General features: G+C 44.0%; 1 protein-coding gene across 7 annotated transcripts in view; it reads right to left on the bottom strand.

Moving 5' to 3' along the window:
* Nucleotides 1-21,557, bottom strand: part of LOC110537471 (autism susceptibility gene 2 protein) — a 489,908-nt gene that overhangs the window by 186,664 nt on the left and 281,687 nt on the right. The gene's annotated exons all lie outside the window — the stretch shown is intronic.

Genomic DNA, 21,557 nt, shown 5'->3' on the forward strand with positions numbered 1-21,557 from the left:
TCTCCCTGTCCCTGCTACTGAAAAACATCCCCACTGCATGACACTGCCACCACCATGCTTCATTGTAGGGCTGGTGCCAGGTTTCCTCCAGACTTGACGCTTGGCATTCAGGCCAAAGAGTTCAATCTTGGTTTCATCAGACCAGAGAATTTTGGTTCTCATGGTCTGAGTCCTTTAGGTGCCTTTTGGCCTGTATGTAGCCAATCGTAGCTGCTGCTCATTCCTTTTTTTCGAAAATTGATAATTTGTTTAAAAAAGTAAGGCCCGCGTCCATAGAGACACATACCAGCTCTACTGGGTGTACTGCTACTACCAGCAGTACTACACCTGCACTGTTTCACTACGCATCAGTAACATGGCAGAAGATGTTTGGAAACAATTACTGCTTCGCATACAAGCCATTGAATTATATGCATTACAGCTGGATGAGTCAACAGACATGGCGGGCCTGGCACAACTCCTGGTATATGTCCGTTACATTTATGAAAATTGTATTTGCAAACCAGGACAACAAGAGAGGATATTTTAAATTACTGGACAGCTTTGTGACATCAAATGGACTTTGGTGGTCAAGATGTGTTGATATCTGTACTGATGGCGCAAAAGCCATGACAGGGAGACATAGTGGAGTGGTAACGCGCGTGCAAGCAGTTGCTCCCGACTCCACTTGGGTACACTGAAGCATCCACCGAGAGGCTCTTGCAGCCAAGGGAATGCCTGACAGCTTGAAATATGTTTTGGACACTACAGTGAAAATGGTTAACTTTGTTAAAGCAAGGCCCCTGAACTCTCGTGTATTTTCTGCATTATGCAATGAAATGGGCAGCGACCATGTAACGCTTTTACAACACACATAAGTGCGCTGGTTATCAAGGGGCAAGGTATTGACACGCTTTTTTGAATTGAGAGACAAGTTTAAAGTTTTCTTTACTGACCATAATTTTCACTTGTCTGACCGCTTCCATGATGACGAGTTTGTCACATGTCTGGCCTACCTAGGTGATGTTTTTTCTCACCTGAATGATATGGATCTAGGATTACAGGGACTCCCCTCAACTATATTCAATATGTGGGACAAAATTGAGGCTATGATTAAGAAGTTGGAGCTCTTCTCTGTCTGCATCAACAAGGACAACACACAGGTCTTTCAATCATTGTATGATTGTTTGTGTGCAAATGAACTCAAGCTTACGGACAATGTCAAACGTGATATAGCGAAGCACCTGAGTGAGCTGGGTGCGCAATTACTTTCCGGAAACGGACGACACAAACAACTGGATTTGTTATCCCTTTTATGCCCTGCCTCCAGTCCACTTACATGTGCCGGGGTTAGCCAAAAGCTCATTTGTACCCGTAGTCCCAGGGCAGCTAAGAAAAATTACACAACCACAATACAAATACTCACTAAAACAATACAAAATACAAATACATTACATCCAATAATATATCATTCTAACGACAACAACAACACTATCATCAACTGTTGTCTTACATTAAAGGAACCACAGATAACTCCTGTGTACAGGTTTGGATAGATTTTAGCCACATTTTCAATTCAAATTTACAATAATAGTACAATAATCAGTGCAGCTTCTCAAGTCTACGGGCATTGCATTCCAGTATATTGTAGAACTAACAGACAAGGCCGATTGTCCCTTTTCAACACAGTAAAATCGGCCAATGCAATCCTCTCTAGTTACTGCCCTTGTTATCCTGGAGGTGCTTTCCTTGAGCATAATATGCCGGCATAGGGGTGGAGGGGCAAGACCATGCAGGATCTTAAAGACAAGGCTTGCATCTACATACTGCTTAAAGCTATGCAGACTAAATCAAATATGTTTGTTTGTAGAGTGATTCAATTGAATTCAGAATAGTAGCTCCTGCTTGTGATCAGCATGTGAAGCAAATGTGAGAAGATCATCGCATGCATATATAGTTTGGTGGCCTACAGAGGAAGTAACTTATAAACCTAAAGTTGGATAATCCAAACTTAGCCGTCTTAAGGGAGGATCGTTTGGATAGGAGGACCTCATGATACACAGTATCAAAAGACATTTTAAGATCCAAAAATACTTCACCACCGTGATCAGTGATCAGTCAGATAACCAGCCACCCATCTTTCAGCTTTTGATAGCACTGGAAGAATGCTTATAGGTTGGTTATTTTCCACCAGTGTTCAGTCACCAGATTGTAAAATAGGTATCACTGCATTAGACTTCCAAGCATTGGGGAAGAACCCATATTTGATGGACAGATTAACTAGACGTACAGGAGCAATCAGAGAATATTTGTCTCTTCAGGAATACAGTGTGTAGACCAAATACATATTTTGTTCCAGAGCTCCTGTCACACCCTGATCTGTTTCAACCGTCTTTGTGATTGTCTCCACCCTCTCCAGGTGTCGCCCATCTTCACCATTTCCCCCTGTGTATTTATACCTGTGTTCTCTGTTTGTCTGCTGCCAGCTCGTCTTGGGTTGTGAAGCCAACCAGCGTTTTTGTGTCAGCTCCTGCTTTTCCTTAGTCTCTCTTTTCTCGTCCTCCTGGTTTTTGACCCTTGCCTGTCCTGACCCTGTACCCACCGCCTGACCACTGCCTGCCCCTGACCCTGCCTGCCGTCCTGTACCTTTGCCCCTGTTGCTGTATTAAACATTGTTACTATGTCACAGTCTGCATCTGGGTCTTACCTTGACACCTGATAGTACGAACTGGCCATGACTGACCCAGCAGACCGGGCCAGTTGCGCAACGCCATCTCCACAAAGGGTGCCACCATCGTTATGAACAAGTAATTGCTTCATGGCCTTGTGGAGAGGGTCCAAACGTTGGCTGAACGCCATGACCGGGCGTTGGACGTTTGCTGGAGCAATTCCAAAGGTTGTCTGGGAGGCTATTGGAGGACTCCTGTAGTGTAGCTGATTATGCGGTGGATTTCCGCACGTTGGCAGCGGAGAGTGCTTGGCATCAGGAGGCACTGTTCGATATGTTCCTGCACAGCGTCTCGGAGGAAGTCAATGACGAGCTCGCAGCCCAGGAGTTACCTACGGAGCTCGATTCCCTCATCGCTTTGACCATCCGTATCGATAGGCGATTACGGGAACAACGGAGGGAGAGGAATTTGGATTTCGCTCGCACACCCAGGGATCTCACATTGCCTCAGAGTCATCCCGGAAGCTCCCAACTGTCTGGTTGCCGAGAGAACCTGAGGCTTCCCGACTTGCCCCAAGGGCTGTCGAAGACGGCTGAGTCACCGCTTCCTGAGCCTATGCCATTAGGCAGAGCTGGGCTGTCACCAGAGGAACGGCAATACAGGATTGACACGAAGAGTTGTCTTCTGTATTGCGGGACTCTTGGTCATTTTGTGTCCTCACCGGTAGGTGCAAGTACTCTGGTGGGTTATATGGAGAACATTCCGGCTTCCCCTGCTCGCACCTCTTTTCATGCCATTCTGCTGTGGGGAGACCAATCCCAATCTCTCCAGATTCTCATTGACTACGGGGCTGATGAGAGCTTTTTGGACACTACCCTGACATCCGAGCTGAACATCCCCACTCAGCCCCTCTCCATTCCCAAAGAACGTTAGAGTGGTGGACGGGCGCTCTATAGGCCGAGTCACCCACAACACCACTCCCATCAACCTACAGGTGTCGCGGAACCACAGCAAGGCTCTCCATTTCCTGCTCATCAAGTCCCCTCTGATTCCTGTGGTATTGGGATTATCCTGGCTCCAACAACATAATCCCCTCATTAACTGGTCTACGGGGGCCATCATGGGCTGGAGCCCGTTCTGCCACGCCCATTGCCTGAAGTCAGCACAACCTGCCCCGGATGTCTTCCTGGGGGCTCGGAAGGTGCCCCGGACCGCTCCGCCATTCCGCCGCACCTATGACTGCGGGATTGACCTTCTCCCTAGCACCATGCCGCCCCGGGGACATCTGTACTCTCTGTCGGGACCGGAGACCAAGGCTATGGATACCTACATTGGGGACTCCCTAGCTGCTGGATTTATCCATCCCTCTTCCTCTCCCGCAGGCGCAGGGTTCTTCTTTGTGGAGAAAAAGGACAAGACACTGTGCCCGTGCATTGACTACCGCTGACTCAATGACATTACGGTTACGAACCGTTACCCGCTACCACTCATCTCCTCGGCCTTCGAGCCGCTCCAGGGGGCCACTGTGTTTTCCAAGCTGGATTTACGGAACGCCTACCACCTGGTGCAGATACGAGAGTGGGACGAGTGGAAGACCGCCTTCGACACAGGAATTCTGAATAGCGAATTTTGCATAGTGCATCTTTAACATGGTTCATCATGGCAATGTCTTTGATGATCCTTAAAAGGTTTTAAAGTTGATAGGCCTCTGTGGAGTGGATTTACAAAGGATTGAAATGGACACGTCAAATCTGATTTAGAGATCTACCATTTAGAGATCTACCATACAAAATGTGTTATTTCGACTTATGGTTCATGAGAAAAAGGTTTTCCAAAATGACCTAATGGGTCCTTGAAGCAAATGTGTTCAGCAAGAGGAAAAACACCTACATACAAAGGTTCAAGTCTCTAGGTAAAACGGGGCAACGGATATGATGGTTCAAGTGAGACTGCTTATAACAGCACCACCTATAGGCCAATCGGTGACATTCTTTTTGACCAAGTTCCTCATGGTCATGTAATAAATCAAACAATCTGAGAATAACAATAGGTTTCACATAATCACTTTGAACCCCTAATAATAAAATAGAAGGGGAAAAAATGACAGGGTGAAATGTTGAAATAAATACCAGTCATATGATACTATCTGGTGTTTTCTTGACCTGTGTATGTATCTAATTTAGCCTGATCCAGACCATCCGGCTCTTCTCATTGTTTTATGTTTAAATAAATACCAGACATATGATACTAACTGTGTATGTATCTAATTTAGCCTGATCCAGACCATCCGACTCTTCTCATTGTCACATAATCACTGCCACAATAACATTGAGCTGGGGGATAAACATGGTTCTGCTTTAAATCAGGGAACTATCCACCACTCAGAGGGGCGAGCCAAAGAGACACTGCCCTCTGCACTTTGGGGAAAGCAGCAGACTGGCGGCCGTGATCTGGGTCTGAGTTTGAGTTCATGAGAAGTTTTTCAAAACTTTCCAAGATGCACATCTATACTGGCAGACCTTATGGGTCTTTCAGGCAAATTTCTTCAGCATGAGGAAAAACACCTAGATACAAAGATTCAAGTCTCAAAGATTCAAGTTGAACGCAGCGCTGGATATAAGGGTTTAAGGGAGACTGCTTATAACAGCGCCACCTATAGGCCAATGGGTGCCATTATTTTTACCAAGTTACTCATGGCCTGTAGGGTCTGTGTGCCAAATTGGAGAAAAAAATTACCAATCTATGCTTGAGTTATTTGACCATGTAAAAATCACAATAGGTTCACTGTGAACCCCTAATAAAAAAGAGAGAAATAAAGATGAAAAAATGACAGGGTGAAATGTTTAAATAAATACCAGACGTATGATACTAACTGTGTATGTATCTAATTTAGCCTGATCCAGACCATCCAGCTCTTCTCATTGTCACATAATCACTGCCACAATAACACTGAGCTGGGGGAAAAACATGGTTCTGCTTTAGATCAGGGAGCTTTCCACCGCTCAGAGGGGCGAGCCAGAAAGACGCTGCCCTCGGCACTTTGGGGAAGGCAGCAGACTCACAGCCGTGATCTGGGTCTGAGGTTGGGGCGGTGGTCCGGCGTGCACGTCTTTTCGTCTTCGGCCAAGAGATTAGGCGCAAGGACATTTGTTGGAGAGTGGATACACATTTAAGATTTAGCGGGATCAGTGGAGGGATTTAGTATCAATAAAGACAGATAGCTGGGACTAAAAACCACAAGGGAGAAAATCAAATAAAAAGCTCATATCCTGTGAACATCCCCCCTTTATGACAGTTGGGAGTAGAACGTGCTTGTCTTAGCTCTTTTTTTGTTTGCTTGAATCAAAAGCGAGAGTAGAAAAAAAGAAGCAGATTTTCTTTATCATCTGAGACAGATAGCATGTGACTGGTTGGTTGGTTGGTTGGTTACAGCTAGGTTAGAGTAACCAATGGGAGAAAATGAGACAAAGGGTTGATTGGCAGCAAATGCAACACTAGTAGAGCTCATCTCTCTGTAGGGCCTGATAAGACGAGACGAGAGTATCAATCATCTTTCTGCACACTTACATCCACAGCGCATCAGTGCAATTCTCCACCAATCATTTTGCCTTTGTTCTGTTCTGGTCCTCTCCTTTGTGTATCACAAGCAGAGCCATTAACTTGGGTTTTGATCAGTCGGTGAAAACAAGCTTCCTTTAAGGAAGCAAGGCAAAGTCAAAGGACTAAAAATACAGCTTCACACATCATCACACAACTGTCAGATGGCAATATCCTGCTTTTCCTTCCATTATTTATTTCCCCTACCTTCTAAAGGTTTGAAGAACGAACGAGAAATCGCTGTTGCCCAAGTATGATATATCCATTGACATAAAGGGGGCTTCTATAAAATCCGGACGCACCAGCACACTTCTCCTTCAGAATGTATTACAGGACCACAGCAGTAGTGAATAGAGACAGTATAACATTGGTAAAAACATCCTAATGAGGAGAGGTGGCCAGGCCTTTCATCTTGGGCCGACCTCATATGATTTAGGACCAAACAGACATAGCCTTCCTCACAACGTCATCTTTCTCTGCTTGATCTTGCCTTTGAAGTAAACTGGAGAAGAAAAAGTATTGTCATTTTTTTTTATTTCAAACTACCTCAAATAAATCTGCCTTCATAGCATTGTTCCACACACAGAACATTACCTTAAAATAAAATATAATATTTTTTAAAATTCATTAAGCTTTTTCATTCAAAAGCTTATGAAAGAGAAAACTAACTGCACCAAAAAAAAAAAATCTAAATCCATGGAACTGAGCATGAAAGAGAGGCCAAGGACGTTGTATCCCAAGCGTTAGATTGGTTTTCCATCCCATGATTAGCCCCATCCATGCTAATTACACTGAATGGGAACCAATTAGAAGGAACTACTCTTCCGCTAATAAGGATTTGGGTCTTTGTCCGTCTTAGGACATCATTTGTACTGTGCTGCTGTCCCCGAGCTACTGCTCTCACTTAGAACTACTCCTCTTTCTAGTTTAGAGCTACACAGCAGCCTTTTATATTCATACCAATCACAGCCTACTCTCTATTCCAGAGCTGAGGCAGCCTTTTATATTCCAACCAATCAGAGGAGCCCATACGGCAACCTTTTATATATACCAACCAATCAGAGGAACCCATCCTCTCTGGGTCAGGCCGAATCCACTGACAATAGGATGAAACAATTGAATCCTTAGGTGGTTAAAAAGGAACACATTTACTAGTCTTCACAAGTAACTAAATTGAAAAGGCTAAAGACGTTGCTAGCCATTTCTCTAGCCATTTCTATCCCCCTTTGCATGACAGATGGTATCTCCCAATGACATGTAATGGGACAGGCATGTGGGAGATAATAAGCCACTCCAGGAGTGGGGTATCTTTCAGTGACCACACCAATTACCTCAGCAGCCATGTCACCCTGCAGGTCTCCCCCACCTCCACCTCACCAGGGGGGGCAGAAACTCTCTGACCTCACACTGCTGTGCTGTTCCATCCACAGAGGTTCCATCTGGCCTGATGGGGGCTTTCACAGGCATACAGGACTGCCATTAGCCTAGGGAGACATGCCTAATGGTAGCTAGTTGCTACACAAAGGATAAACACAAAGGATAAACCCAGTCTCTTCCCACAGAGACTTGTGCCTCCTCCTCCTCTAACTAAGAGGATGGCGCTGGGGGCCAGGCTGCATGTCCAATGTCCTGGACTTAGTCATGGCCACTAACAACAAGGATGGAAGTCAAGTCAACTGCATCAAATGACAGAGTGTGGCCTGGCCTCAGAGCATGTGTAAATGAGCAAATGACGAATACTGGGAAAAGTCTTTGATACGCTTACTGTCTGTACCGGTACCCCCTGTATATAGCCTCGCTATTGTTATTTTACTGATGCTCTTTAATTATTTGTTACTTTAATTTGAGATTTTTTACTTAACACTTATTTTTCTTAAAACTGCATTGTTGGTTATTAAGGGCTTGTAAGTAAGCATTTCACTGTAAGGTCTACCGGTTGTATTTGGCGCATGTGACAAATAAAAATTGATTTGATATCTGGGTTAAATACCCATTTTTGTGATTCTTGCACTAAATGAAATGTTAAATGGCAAAGGTGACGTAAAATAGAGCTGACTTTGCTTTCCACTGAGTGATTGTACTGCCTTAACAGTAAAAACAGAAAAGTATCTTCTCATTAACAAACTCCAACAAGGCATGAAACACAAAAATGTGTCTCTCACTTAACTATCATTAACAACCTTGCTACACGCCCACCCACAACACGCACGCACGCACACACACACACACACACACACACACACACACACACACACACACACACACACACACACACACACACACACACACACACACACACACACACACACACACACACACACACACACACACACACACACACACACACACACACACACACACACACACACACGTCGATTCTCTACTTTCTGGCTGGCTTCACAATGGAGCCCAGGCTTGTAATTAGGCACATGAGCTGCAATCAGAGCCCAATGACAATACCTCTCCACCAGCTTGTTTTCCTAACCTCACTGAGCCCCCGGGCACTGGTCCACTTACCCTGTCAGAAACACACAGGCCACCACTGAAATCAAAACATTGAAATCACTCCACTTCTCTCGCTCACTGCAGCTCCCTGCGCTGATTAAATGTGCAGAGAGGAGAGTGCAATTTGCTAAATTACAAGTATTCTGCACATGTAAATATAGTTTAATTACCGCAATTAAATAAGATTACTGGAGATTGGCAGATGGGGGATGTAATGTTGTTTTAATTAGAGTTTGAATGCAGTTTAACATAAACAGAATGTTAACCCCACAGTCTGAATGAAAAGGGCTGTTAGAGTCCTGACAAATTGTATCCTGGTGCCTCTCTCTGAAGGCTTACAATCACCTGTAGCTAGAAGGAGAGAGAGAGAGAGAGGGGGTAAGAGGGTGAGAGAGAATGACGAAAACAGAGATAATCAAGGCTGAGAAAGAAATTGAGAAAAGAAAGAGAGAGATAGAAAGAGAGAGAGAGAGAACGAGAGAGAGAGAACAAGAGAGAGAGAGAGAGAGAGAGAGAGAGAGAGAGAGAGAGAGAGAGAGAGAGAGAGAGAGAGAGAGAGAGAAAGGGAGAGAGAGAGAGAGAAAGAGAGAGAGAGAGAGAGAAAGGGAGAGAGAGTACAGTAAATCATAAACAGGCACAACTGACTTCAATCACGGTGCTCTATAAGAATAGCAGATTGAATTAGGATGACATAAATCTAAATATTTTGACAAAAGTTAATATGGCATTAGAGGCAATTAAATTGGAATTAGAGATCACTCATGGAAAATTAGAAACAGTCCTTTAACTTGGAAATAAAGAACCTTGGAAATTAAAACTAACAAAAGTACTAGGTCTTTGAACAACATCAAAGAAACTAAGAAACAAAAAAGAAAGGAGAAAGAAAGAACCAAAGCTGACACAGAGTAAAACTCTTGACCACAAAAAAGTACACAGGGATCAAAAGGCTTCGGTAAAATTACCATAGATTACAAACGTGGCTCGCCATGAAGCCGGTTAAAGTAAACGCCATCACATTTTCTAACAATCACAATTACAACCACCTGAATATGTACAGGCTTGAGAGAAAACACATGCTTGCCTCAATAAATATATGTCCTTCAAGCTAAAAAATTAAGGCTGCCAACCGTGTTTTTCCTGTATAACCTCTGGTCTGATGGATTTCTAGGTTACACAACCTGCCCCTAGAAAGAAGACCTTTTCACAATCTATATAGCTGTGTAGCTACATTTTATACATTCCAGTCAATAGCCTATTTGAAATTCTAATTGAAAGTTTAATGCCCTTGCTCCGGGCATAGCAATAAAGATTGCCTTTGGAAAGCCATTTAAAGGCTTAATCTCTTTATCATGTGGTATTTGGAAGCCTAACTTTGTTCTTGTTAGGCAGATCAATTGCATTCATTTACAAAATGGGGGAGAATGTCACCCTTCATCCTTTAAATCTCGTCTCGGGAAAAGAGCAGAGTTAACGAGTGCGACGGGCTCTTTTCCCCTTATTAGCAGAAATAGGTGTCATGGGAGACTTGACCTGCACATTTTAATTAGTACATAAAAAATTCAGCTCCTGAGATAGATGGCAACATTCAAAGTGTAACGGGGGCCTGCCTCAGTCGGCGATTTAACGGTTTCAGGCCAGACTTAAAACAAGCTGGCATCTCCACACGTACACACACAGAGCATGCTTAAAGAAGAGATAGCAGCGGTTCATGCTTTCTTAATGCAAATCTCTCTCTCTTTACCACCACTGCTGGGACCAGCCATGTAAAACTCATAGGTTGGGGAATCTCTCTCTCTTTACCACCACTGCTGGGACCAGCCATGTAAAACTCATAGGTTGGGGAATCTCTCTCTCTTTACCACCACTGCTGGGACCAGCCATGTAAAACTCATAGGTTGGGGAATCTCTCTCTCTTTACCACCACTGCTGGGACCAGCCATGTAAAACTCATAGGTTGGGGAATCTCTCTCTCTTTACCACCACTGCTGGGACCAGCCATGTAAAACTCATAGGTTGGGGAATCTCTCTCTCTTTACCACCACTGCTGGGACCAGCCATGTAAAACTCATAGGTTGGGGAATCTCTCTCTCTTTACCACCACTGCTGGGACCAGCCATGTAAAACTCATAGGTTCGGGAATCTCTCTCTTGACATTCTTCAAATGGATATCGTGGCTCCTTTATTCCATTGTCATTTCAATAAAGACCTAATAGCTTTTTCCGGTTGGCCCTTTGTGCATCCCTTGTTTTGCATGTGCATCAGGGACAGTTACATCCGCATTCCGTAATAATTCATATATAGGCTGAGAATAGTCTGTCTACTGCCGATTTACATTCCAGTGTGTGTGTGTGTGTGTGTGTGTGTGTGTGTGTGTGTGTGTCAGAATGGTTGGATGCACAGGGAACCTCCATATGACATTTATTGACTGCGTTATTATTGCCTCCCTTTAGAGGGAGTATTTCAATATTTAAATATTTAAGTATTTAAATAAATATTTAAATTGTCATGAAAACAAAATTCACACTAAGGACCAAACAACATTAAATATATATGAAAAAATTGAGTGTGTTATCAATGGACAAAAGTCAATTAATAGCATTGCCGTCAACCTTTGTAAATCCCTACAAAACAATGAAATGACCCAACGGGGTAAGATGGGTAATGGACCAAACCAAATGTCTTTACCTAGCTACACCTCACCAAAGAGTTAAGATCAAGATTGTTTGGGTCAAGGATAATACAGATTGTATAGGGCTACTTGGAAGGTGACTACACTACATTATATAAAGAACACAATCTGCCAGTAAGTGTGCAGTCAGAGGAACCCTATTTTCAGCCAGCCAAGCCTGGCCCAGCAAGTGAAGTGAGTTTAGTCAATCAGTCCTGTTCAATAATTCAACGATTTAATGTTTGTGTGGAAACTGCCACACTGGCCTGGGCAACTGGCTAGAGTCATAATCCAGACCAATCCTCTACTCTCCTTCACTCCTACAGTTTCTCACGCCTTCCGCTGAATTCAAATGATCTGCACCACTTCAGAGAGCTGGAAGGCATGCAGGAGCCCCAGCCAGGCCCCTGTTTAGCCGACTTTTACTCCTCCTCTCTTTTCCATCCCCCTCTTCTTATTTGTACAGTGAGGGAAAAAATATTTGATCCCTTGCTGATTTTGTACGTTTGCCCACTAACAAAGAAATGATCCGTCTATAATTTTAATGGTAGGTTTATTTGAACAGTGAGAGACAGAATAACAACAAAATCTTCTCCAAGTCATTAAGATTTCGAGGCTGACGTTTGGCAACTTCAACCTTCAGCTCCCTCCACAGATTGTCTATGGGATTAAGGTCTGGAGACTGGCTAGGCCACTCCAGGACCTTAATGTGCTTCTTCTTGAGCCACTGCTTTGTTGCCTTGGCCGTGTGTTTTGGGTCATTGTCATGCTGGAATATCCATCCACGACCCATTTTCAATGCCCTGGCTGAGGGAAGGAGGTTCTCACCCAAGATTTGACGGTACATGGCCCCGTTCATCGTCCCTTTTATGCGGTGAAGTTGTCCTGTCCCCTTAGCAGAAACACACCCCCAAAGCATAATGTTTCCACCTCCATGTTTGTCGGTGGGGATGGTGTTCTTGGGGTCATAGGCAGCATTCCTCCTCCTCCAAACACGGCGAGTTGATGCCAAAGGGCTCCATTTTGGTCTCATCTGACCACAACACTTTCACCCAGTTGTCCTCTGAATCATTCAGATGTTCATTGACAAACTTCAGACGGGCATGTATATGTGCTTTCTTGAGCAGGGGGACCTTGCGGGTGGTGCAGGATTTCAGTCCTTCACGGCATAGTGTGTTACCAATTGTTTTCTCGGTGACTATGGTCCCAGCTGCCTTGAGATAATTGACAAGATCCTCCCGTGTAGTTCTGGGCTGATTCCTCATGATCATTGCAACTCCACAAGGTGAGATCTTGCATGGAGCCCCAGGCCGAGGGAGATTGACAGTTATTTTGTGTTTCTTCCATTTGCGAATAATCGCACCAACTGTTTTCACCTTCTCACCAAGCTGCTTGGCGATGGTTTTGTAGCCCATTCCAGCCTTGTGTAGGTCTACAATCTTGTCCCTGACATCCTTGGAGAGCTCTTTGGTCTTGGCCATAGTGGAGAGTTTGGAATCTGATAGATTGATGGCTTCTGGTGTCTATTATACAGGTTACAAACTGAGATTAGGAGCTGAGATTAGGAGCACTCCCTTTAAGAGCGTGATCCTAATCTCAGCTCATTACCTGTATAAAAACACCTGGGAGTCAGAAATCTCTCTGATTGAGAGGGGGTCAAATACTTATTTCCCTCATTAAAATGCAAATCAATTTATAACTTTTAACATGTGTTTTTCTGGATTTCTTTGTTGTTATTCTGTCTCTCACTGTTCAAATAAACCTACCATTAAAATTATAGACTGATCATTTATTTGTCAGTGGGCAAAAGTACAAAATCAGCAGGGGATCAAATACTTTTTCCCCTCACTGTATAGGCCCTCTGAAAATGATGAACAGATCACAAGGCAGCACAAAAGTCATTCAGTAGTGTGTTAAAGAAACTTTAATAGCCAAAGTCTTTAAAATGTTACATAAGCCAGTGGCTTTTAGAGAAATTGAACAAAATGGCTCCTTTCAGGGCCCTGTGGAGTAGCATGTGAGTGCCGGCACAAAAGATGCTCCTTCTGGAGAGGAGAGGGCCTGAATGGCTGCATTATCCTCCCTATGGGTGTGGAGTTCAGAGAAACCATTTCATACCTCCTGCCACCTGCCATTATCGTTCTTACAGTCATTACAGAAGGCTGCAACGAAACAAGCGTGGTAATGTCGGTTGAAGACAAAACTCCTCACCGCTCCAACTCTCCACCCCCTGATCGACAGACGTTATGGCAATTTGCCTCGTTGAAAGGGAGAGGTACAAATGCAGGTCGGGAGGATGCAGTCAATGAGAACCAAATTACATTTAGAGCTCTCATTCGTTCTTCTTTTCAGCCTTACATTTTGTGGGCTATTTCTTAGTAAAGATATGGATATAGGCCTAAGAGTAATCTCAACAGCATAGATACCAGCCAAGCACAAGAATGGATCCAAGAGAATACACTAATCCGATCATACAAGTAGATATACCAATTCACCCTACAATATCCCTACACCCTAGATATCCCAAGCCCTACAATTGTTGCTAGAGCACTCAAAACATGTCTTTATAATGACATTGAGATGCAGATGGCTCTTTGGGTTTCCTGGATGGTGTAGTTGTTTGCTTTCTCTGTAGATACAGAGCAGATTTCAACGTCAGTGTCACAAGCAGGACCTCCATGTTTTAGAACCACCTCTTGCTTGTGGAAGGGAGGATGAACAAAACAAAATAGCCATCAAAACATAAAGAGCGGTTCTAATGGTCATATATGGTGTCAGCGCCGTGGTTTCAATTCCCACTGGGGTCACAGATACTAAAATGTATGCAAGCACTAATGTAAAACGCTTTGAGTGAAAGCGTCTGCTAAACGGCATATTATTATCAAGAACAGAGAAAGCAGGCATTGTTAAGGGTACATTGTAGAGGGGTTAGGAAATATGTTTTTTGATATGGTCGATTTAGGCCTCAAACCAAGGTTCTTCAAATTCACAAGAAACTGATATTTGACCTCATCTCCGTGAAACCTATAGCCAAATGCTTTGCTTTGCAGGAAAAGACGCCAGACTGCAACTCTGCACTGCAGAGAAACTCATTGCGGATATTAGTTGAGGCAACGATGTCTAAGGCAACAATCGCCTACTGTTACAGTGTTAGAGGACAGTAATAAGAAAGGGCACTTGCGGTTACCTAATAAACATCTGCTCTCTCGTTCAATATATTATGAGAATTCTCAATCACATTCTCTTAGCTATTAAAAGGTACTGTACAGTGTGTGCACTGCAGTTCATTTAAGACTTTACTCAGGAGGCCTATCTGAGAAAGTATTCATCTTTTAACTCAAGGAGACTTCTCGTGCTAACAAGAGATCCTTCATGCCTTTTTAATGTGATTACAGTGTGTAGTAAGTAGCACTGTAGACGCAGTCACAGCTCCCGCTACTCTCCCACATACAGTACTCTATTTACATACATAAACCTCCTACATCGTAGCTCTCCCATCAGACTGCAGGTAATTGAATTGTAGGCTCAATTCCACAGCATTAGTCTAGTGTTTAAAGGAGATGATTTATCATGTCCACTTAACCAAAACGCATTTCAAAAACATTAAACATCACCGCTCTGATTGGCTCCAGCTCAGCAAGTTGTCATTAGCGGTAGCGATTGGTCACAATGTTTCTCCAAAAATGGATGAGGCTGAAACACTATGAGATGACGGGAGAGTGTGGGTGGAGGAAGCTGTGTTGCCTGGCTACCCAAAGTCCTTGCTCAGGCCAAATGCTACGCCACGCCCACGGACGTTAGTTTCTTCTCCACAATGAGTCTGGATTGAGTTCCTCCCCAACAATTTCTAGAATAGAAACCGATGGGTGGGCCAGAGCCAGAACACATGTGTTTAAAGAGGCGTTTGAAAATGTGTCATTGGCTTTGATACTCTGGTTGGTTAGAGGTGATCCAATCGCAGATGACTTTGTTTTGTGCTACACCCCTGATTTTGACATCACCAGAAACAACTTCAATGACGGCAGTCTCAGACTTGGGGAAGCCGGGATGCATATGTGGAATTAATGAGGGATAAATACCACATCAATAGAGTCAAACATGGCTCTCATTTGGTCTCTACAAGAAGGTCAAGTCATAATGCTCCGATAGATTTACTGTATCAAACCAAATGTGCGTTATCATTAGTTTAATGGCCGTGAATGGATGTTCATCGTTGTCAAGGTTGATATTTCAGCATGTTTCTGTTGTGAAATAAATGCAATGCCTTATACTGTAAAAATGTATTCCACCAAAACATCAAACTAAGTCCCAAACATAACATATCGCCCTTTCTGGTCTGTCTGGGTTAGACCCTGCTCATCGTCTGAATCTGCCTATCCATGACAACCAACGCTGCTTAGGCAAGAGAAATGCATCTATCTGGCAGATTGATGCTCTGCTGCTTCTTTCTCTCTCTCAGGTAGAGGGGGAGGGTTCACTTTCACCTGCTCACCACTCCTTATGGTATCCATACCTTAGCTTATAGCCTGTACACACTTTTAACAGGCTAAATGTATGTAAGGGTTAAATGTCAGGTGTCACGAATGCTGACAAAAAAAAAATCTTCATATTATACAGTACATACAGTATATACTGTAATGTTATGCACAGTAGTGGAATTAAATGCTACATTTACTATGCACCATACTCGGGATTTCTCTCCATATGCTTGTTGTTTCTTCAACTGTATGTGCGTGTGAGGGTGATAGCACTCCGGGGGTAGCTAGCTATGCATGGGAATGGCAACACACAAGACAAGTACTATTCACTGACTCTGAAGGACTTGGAGGTCTTAAGGAGTTTGGCCTCACATCCAACTCAATTCCCCTGAATAAAACATAGAAAAACAATCCATAGAAGCTCTCAATAAAATCTCTCCTCCCTGGCTGCGCTCCATGGGATATCTGTCTAAATCAGCGTGACACCCAGGCTACTGGGATAGGTGGTGTTTATGTGAACCCTAACTGGTGGCTGATGGCTCCAGAGCACCACAGAGCCTAGAGCAGGGCCAACACAGGAAACCACAAAGCATGAAGAGCACATTATGAACAATCTGTCTGCTGTTTTCTGATGTCTGTCTGACAGGCACACGGCTAGGCCAGGACAGATAGAGACCTCAGCAATAAACCGTCTGGACAGATACACACACACCCTTTGGATGCGTGGTTGGATGGTTTCTTTCGAATTTTGAAACATTTCAATATTCCCATTGTGAGAGCAGATGAGTATACAAAATGTGTGTGTACGTCTGTAGGTGGTAAAAATAGACTGTGTATTAGCGTAAGTGTGTGTGTGGCTTCCTAGTGTGATTACAGTATGTGTGTGTTAGTGTACTCGCGTGCGTGCATGCGTCCATGTATGCGTGCATGTTAAGTGCATGCTGAGTGAATTTGCCGGACAGATCCTGTGTGTGCATTACAGCAAAAGTCACAGAAACGGACAGCTATACTCTCGGGGGAGTCTGCAATCAGGCCGCGAGGAACTGCTTCTGTCCTTCAACAGGCAATTAACGCTGAGCCCATTTACAGCTCCCAGGAGGCCCCTGGCTAGGGGGGACGGGAAAAACAGCATCCCAAAGGTCAGCGCCTGGAGAGGAAGCAGTGTGAGGGGGTGTGGGGAGAAGGGGAGAAGGGGGGTTTGGGGGTATTGGCTGCCTCAGAACATTGGAAAGCATGAGCTGCTTATCACCCGCCAGCTATTAGCCGAGGGGACAGCAGTGTCAGTTACAAAAGGCATAAATGAAAGGAAACCACAGAGGCTCCTGGCCTGTTGTGGTCCTGGCCCTGTCGATGACCCTCTCTGGACCGGATGGGTGCACTCTGACTGAACGCTCCAGACATGGGATGTCAGTTTCATCACAACTCATAAATGTTTCAAGGCCCGCTCTCCTCTTTCTTTTGATCCAGATGTAAGTTGAGGAGCCAGTTGTTCACACCATGCAACACAGCACCCACTTCCGCTTTGGGGAGTTAAAGTCTAGCACGTGTTCCAAGGCCACAATCCCTTCAATATTTTCAACTGTATTGGTAGCCATGAGTATTGTGAAGCCCTGTCACACAATGAATTGTAGATGCCACAAAAGATCACATAAACACAGAACCTTTTATTAAAATATGAAAATGCCTTCTGGCCAAGCGCAAAGTAAAAGCTTGGATAAGAAATCAGAGAAAAGCTGTGTCTATGATCTTGGTTATGAGCAGCACACAGGAAGTTTGATTTCTCACTCTGCTTTGTTATTACCAAATGAGAGAGAGAGAACAAAGAAGGAGAGAGAGAGAGAGAGAACAAAGAAGGAGAGAGAGAGAGAGAGAGCGAGAGAGAGAGAGAGATAGAAATAGAGAGAGAGAGATAGAAATAGAGAGAGAGAGAGAGAGAGAGAGCGAGAAGGAGAGAGAGAGAGAGAGAGAGAGAAGGAGAGAGAGAGAGAGAGTGATGAGTATAAGTATAAGGAGCAGCTTAAAAAGATTATCCGGTACTTTTTTATACTTTTTAGACAGTAGTTCTGAAAGTAGCGCTCATGAGCCAAAAGTGGTCGCCAGAAATTGTGTACTACGTCACATACACTACATGGCCAAAAATAGTTCACACCCTTCAAATTAGTTGATTCAGCTATTTCAGCCACACCCGTTGCTGACAGGTGTATAAAATCGAGCACACAGCCATACAATCTCCATATACAAACATTGGCCATAGGATGGCCTTACTGAAAATCTCAGTGACTTTCAACGTGGCATTGTCATAGGATGCCACCTTTCCAACAAGTCAGCTCGTAAAATTTCATCCCCAGTCAACTGTAAGTGCTGTTATTGCTCAGCCGTAAAGTGGTAGGCCACACAAGCTCACAGAGCGGGACAGCCGAGTGCTGAAGCGTGTAGCGCGTAAGAATATCCTGTCCCCGTCTCTCTCTCTCTCTCTCTCAAATGGCAAAGGGCTTTCAAACTCAGAATTCCATGGCTAATTGAGGTAGGACAGTTATTCTGCTCATAAATTATGCATTGACACATTCAGCCCAAAGCGGAGGTTTAAAAAATACTTACTAGTCGCCAAAGTTCTGGAGCATGTCTTAAATTACTTCACAATCAGGGCACCAGGGAAAATTCATTTCTGGCAGAAAGGGGCTTCTACTACTAAGTCCAAGTTTCAATATCAGAGTCTCTACTTAGTCTTTTGGAAACTCCCCTTAGAAATGTTCATCAAACCTGCCATTAACTCACAAGACTGGAAAGGAGAGAGGGGGAAATGAGAGATTGCGTAAAAAAATGATCAGTGCTGGGAACTTTGGAATGTCATGTGTGATGTGTTCACTGAGTAGGTAGGTGTTCACTGAGTAGGTGTTGCAGTTGTCCTCCCTGTCCCTGTTCGCAGCACCACTGAGGCATTCAGAGGGAAATCTATGGCTTCCTCAGAGAATATTATGCAGTCAACCCTCTGTTGACGAATGTACCCTCTACTCTCACCCCACAGATGCTGCTGTACTTTCTCTGTCACTGGTGTTGGTGGTGACATTCTGCTTGGCAAGAGTTAGTAGCTAGTGTCAGTCTGTCGAACATCGGAGCAGCATTTTTTGACGCAGCAGCTGAAACTAATAAACAAATCCCAGCACTCATTATGTGAAGCATCATTTCTGCCAGAGCACGAATGATGGGAAATAGGAGCCACATGAGCCGACATCTTCACTCAAATACATTTTTGGAGTAAGCACTTTTCTTTTTCTCATTTACAGTATAAATCAACCTCTCTCATTAGAGCACTACTTTTTTAATGTATATTCTTTGTTTTGGGCCATTTGCGCTAGGTGGGACTCAAAAGCATAAAAATATATTGAAATTGCCAACCAATAAAGAACAGTAGACCCCTGAATGTGGATGGCATGTGGTGACATTTCCACAAGGCTTTTGTATCCATTACATTTTTTTTTATTTTAATTTGTGTTCAGCTTTCAGGACAGACTTGGCAACTTCATAGAAGCCTTCCCTTTGAAATAGGAAATGTGTTGCCAATCTGCCATTTACAATCACCCCTGAGGGAGCCTTAGATAGGGAGGGTGGCAGGGGGTTGAGGGGCGGGTTGAGGGATCAATACCACCGAGCCTTGGCACATCATGGCCATACTGTCCTCAAGGGTTGTCCATTTGGTGAGCGGGTGTTTGAGAGGTTATGCCAAGGCAAAGGTAACGCTGTGTCTGTGTGTGTGTGTGTGTGTGCTCGGTGTGTGTGTGTTGTGACCTGGCCAGATGGACTAATAGGGGGAGCCCTGGATACTGGCGTGGTTCCTAGGCTCATGTCTCCTGCAGGTATCCACTGAATATATTACACAGTCCTTTGATGGGGTCTCTGTAATACACTACAGCGTGTGTGAAGATATTAAAAGAAACTAAGAAACTATACTGGAAAATGATCCTGCACACCCAATGCTACCCAACAGAGCCAACCATATGAACTGACTGAGCTAGTTAGTAGTTCTTGGCTTCAACTCTCAGGCCATGCTTGAGCATTCTATTGGATTTTCAAAAGCCTCTTGGAAGGAAGATATTTCAAAGCAAAACCTAACATATCCAATTTTCAAAGCGTTATGAAAAAAGAAAGAAAAGAAAATACTAGCCCTAATGGGAAAAAACAAGCATGCAGTTTAGTAATGTAGATGCAATGCTCAAGTTCTCACAGTTTGTTCAGGTAAAGCCAATTGGACACTCTTTATCACTTCGGACATGCTGCTAAACAGATTAAATCATTTCATAGAAGAGATTACTTCAGCCCTAGTATTTATTTAAGCTACTTCAAAACATAAATATTCTATTTGACCTAGCAACCTTGAATCAGCCTCCACTTACCAGACAAAATCACTAAATCCATTCTAAGAACAAGCCAAAGTGTGCATAAAAATATGACAGAGAGGACTTAGTCTCTGTGTGTGAGGTTCAACTGTGTGAGGCCTTTCCCATGGCGTGTGATAAATGCTGGGTAGTAACTCCTTTATTCTCCAGGGGTTAGTAGGGGCTCTTAGAAGGCTGATCTTTGTCTCTTCTCACAGCCACAACCCCAGGGTTGATACGGTGCCGTGTGCTGTGCTCCATCCCATCTCGTCAGGAGAGATAGGAGAAAGACGTACGCTCAGAGTTTACTGAGTGTTGTAATCTCTCTGTATTACACAGCTGGCAGGCTGAGCTGTGAGCCTCAGAGCCTGGAGGCCTGAAGCATCGCCTGGTGCACCGCGCTCCACCTCTGTTTGGATTTACTCCCCATATCTTTTAATACTCAGGGCGAGGTGGAGGCGATGTGGGCCTGCAGGCCACGGCCTTGTCTCGCTATTGATCTTCACAGGAAGCACACATACACACAAGCATACACACGCGCACACACACGCACACATACACACACACACATACACACCCTCGGGGTCTCCTCTCTCCTCTGAGTACACAGGCTTACAGTGTGACGAGCAGTACAGGCAGTCAGTGGGTGCTTTAAGACAAGCCTTTGGCAGCAAACACAAGAGTTTTCAACTTCTTATGAAACTCCAGGCCTTCTCAGTGTAACCTCACAAGGCCCACACATTCAGCATTGTTTAGCTCCCCACGGCTCTAGTTAACCCCCACACAGCACTAGTTTACTGCATAATTGGTAATGGATCTCTATGCTCTAAATAAAAACAATTGTGATGAGAATCAATTTAATATACCTACTGTATATTATGAGGTTTTCCACACAACAGCAGAAATATGTAGGAGAGGTAACTAAACCAAACAGAATCCGCAATTGATAATGTTTTAAAATTAACTAGGCTACTGTTTGTGTTCTGTGAGTAGCATTGGTCTTATTGGGTTAGTTATTGCATTGCACAATCTCCTCTCCCTGATAGGTTGTGACAATAACTGAGCATTCCGTTTCTCCCTGCATGTGCTTTCATGCTGCCGATGGTTTTGAACTTCATAAACATATGAAAGACTGAGAAGACCACAGGCACTGACATCTCTCCTCTACGTATCTAACCGTCAAACTTTGAGTAAACAAAACCCTAATTGACAAATATAGCGAGTCGGATGCAGCAGACAGTGTGTTAGAAGCTGCCTATACAGCAGTTGGTCTTCCATGGGGAGGCAT

Source organism: Oncorhynchus mykiss, chromosome 12 (assembly GCF_013265735.2).
Source record: "Oncorhynchus mykiss isolate Arlee chromosome 12, USDA_OmykA_1.1, whole genome shotgun sequence".
Taxonomy (NCBI): Eukaryota; Metazoa; Chordata; class Actinopteri; order Salmoniformes; family Salmonidae; genus Oncorhynchus; species Oncorhynchus mykiss.